Raw genomic sequence first — 2,500 nt, 5'->3', positions numbered from 1 at the left:
CTTCACCTTCTTCTCGCGCCCTGACGCGACTAAGGCGAGGGTGAAACACTTCCGGGCGTTGATCTGCAGCCCCAGGTGGGCGAGGGCTGCGGTAGCTGCGTCGATGAGGGACTGCAAGCCCCTCGGGGTCGCTGCAAACAGCAAGACGTCATCTGCAAAGGCCGCAGCGTTGACTCTGCGACCGAGGATCCGAGCTCCGATGTGGGAGGGCAGTTGGCCTAAAACGTAGTCCACCGCAAAGTTGAACAGGAGGGGGGAGAGGGGATCGCCCTGGCGAACGCCCCGTGCTGGCTGCACAGACACGCCCACGCCGGCGCCGTCCGCTATCATTGTCGTGCTGCCCTCGTAGCACCGCTCGACATACTCGACAAAGCAATCCGGCAGGCCATGCGCCTTCAGCACGGGGCGAAGGGCAGCATGATCTACCGAATCGAATGCCTTAGATACGTCGATCGATGCCACAAAGACAGAGCGGCAGGAGCGAACTGCGTCGGTGAGAGCAGTGTCCAAGATGAAGGTATTTTCCAACATCCCATCCCGAGGGATGAATGCCCGCTGACGTTCGTCCACAGCACAAGCGCGCATCAGGCGTGACGCGAGAACCTTGTGAAAGGTCCGCGCCAACACCGAGCAGACCGTAATGGGGCGAAAGTCAGCGGGGGATGTTGGTGCAGCCGTTTTCGGGAGAAGGGAAGTCCGCGCGCGAAGCAGGCGTTCCGGAAGGGCGCGGGCCAGAAGGAAGAGATTCATCACTTTCACCAGGACTTCGTGCGGCAGACGCCGCAACTCCGCTGGGGTAAGGCCGTCCGGCCCGGCTGCTGATCCCCTGGGCGGCAACGCGGCGGCGACCTCCTCATGTGTGACCGGCCCCCATATGCACTCGAGAGCGACAGGCTCTGAGTGCGGGAGGAGGCGGTCACGAATGAAGCCCGCGGTGGAGATGGGCTTCTTGGTGAAGAGGTCCGCCCAGAAGTCCAGCAGACCAGGGATGGCAGGTGGCGGCTGGAGCAGGGTGCCATCCAAGAGGCCGCGCACGCAACGCGCACGCGACCGTCGGAAGGCATCCTGCGTTCTCGCGTACTCCCAGCGGCGCCGCTTGCGCTTCTGCGTCGGCGGCGCGGCAGGCGGCCGCTTCGATGGTTGGCGCGGCCGCTGTGTCCTGGTGATTGATCTCTCCCCTCTGGACCCGACCGACGCAAGGGCATCCGGGAGCATGCCCAGGATGACATCGGGCGGCGTGCCCCGCCCCAGACCGATGACACGATCCAGGGCAGAGAAACGCTGGGCGGAAGCGGGTAGCCCCGCCAGATGCTCCCAGATGGCGGCGTCAGTCGGCCCCTCCGGCGGCGGCCCGGTGGTGTCGGCCGCGAAGTCCTCGGCTGCGTCGACGGGCGGCGCAGCGGCCTCGCCCGCGTCAGGCAGCGGGCTCGCCGCTCCCCGGCGGGACGCCGGCTCTTCCCCCCGACCGATCTCAAGCGCCTCCATGAATTGGCGGACAAGCTGCTTGTGGGCAGCTTGCCGCCGTCGGCACTTGATTGCCTCAAGCGTTCGGTCGGGGAACATCCTGATGAGCTCTTGATTTACAAAGAAGAACCGGGCGTCCCTCTCGAGGAACAGTTCGGCCTCTGCCTTGGCGAGCGACAGGACTTCTTCCTCCGTCCACCTCGCGCGATGCCTCTCCGTGACGATCTCCGCGTTGGCGGCCGCAAGATGTTGGCGGCGGCGATGGACCCCGAGACCGTTCTTGGTTGTAAAGCTGCGGTGGCACTCACTACAGGTATACATAGCTGCAAAAGTTACAAGATTTTCGGCACGGCCGGTTGGCCGGCTAGGTGCTGGGGGAGTTGGGGTGGCACCTTCAGCGGAAGGGCCACCACTTATTCTCTGCTTACTGCCCCCAACTAAAAAAGGGATAGTGCGAGGGGGGGCTGGTAACCCCCCCAAGCCCCTGGTGCGGTCTTCCACTCTGCGAAATCAGCGGGCCCACGAGAAGGGGAGAAGACCGCAGGAGAGTCATAGTTACTCCCGCCGTTTACCCGCGCTTGCTTGAATTTCTTCACGTTGACATTCAGAGCACTGGGCAGAAATCACATTGCGTCAACACCCGCTAGGGCCATCGCAATGCTTTGTTTTAATTAGACAGTCGGATTCCCCCAGTCCGTGCCAGTTCTGAGTTGATCGTTGAATGGCGGCCGAAGAGAATCCGCGCACCCGCGCGCCCCCGGAGGAGCACGCTAAGGCGGACGCGGCCTCGCAGCAAGGAAGATCCGTGGGAGGCCAAGGCACGGGACCGAGCTCGGATCCTGCACGCAGGTTGAAGCACCGGGGCGCGAACGCCGCGCAGGCGCGCGCATCCTGCACCGCCGGCCAGCACGAGGCCAACCAACGGCGAGAGCAGACCACGCCCGCGCTAAACGCCCGCACTTACCGGCACCCCTACGGCACTCACCTCGCCCAGGCCCGGCACGTTAGCGCTGACCCACTTCCCGACCAAGCCCGA

At 64.4% G+C, this 2,500-nt stretch overlaps 1 pseudogene; it reads right to left on the bottom strand.

The window, feature by feature from the left end:
• Positions 1 to 2,500, bottom strand: part of LOC124560966 — an 8,013-nt pseudogene that overhangs the window by 3,126 nt on the left and 2,387 nt on the right.

This window comes from Schistocerca americana, unplaced genomic scaffold (genome assembly GCF_021461395.2).
Source record: "Schistocerca americana isolate TAMUIC-IGC-003095 unplaced genomic scaffold, iqSchAmer2.1 HiC_scaffold_1120, whole genome shotgun sequence".
NCBI lineage: Eukaryota > Metazoa > Arthropoda > Insecta > Orthoptera > Acrididae > Schistocerca > Schistocerca americana.
The sequence above is the reverse complement of the archived record's forward strand: the minus strand, read 5'-3'. Positions and strand labels throughout refer to the sequence as shown.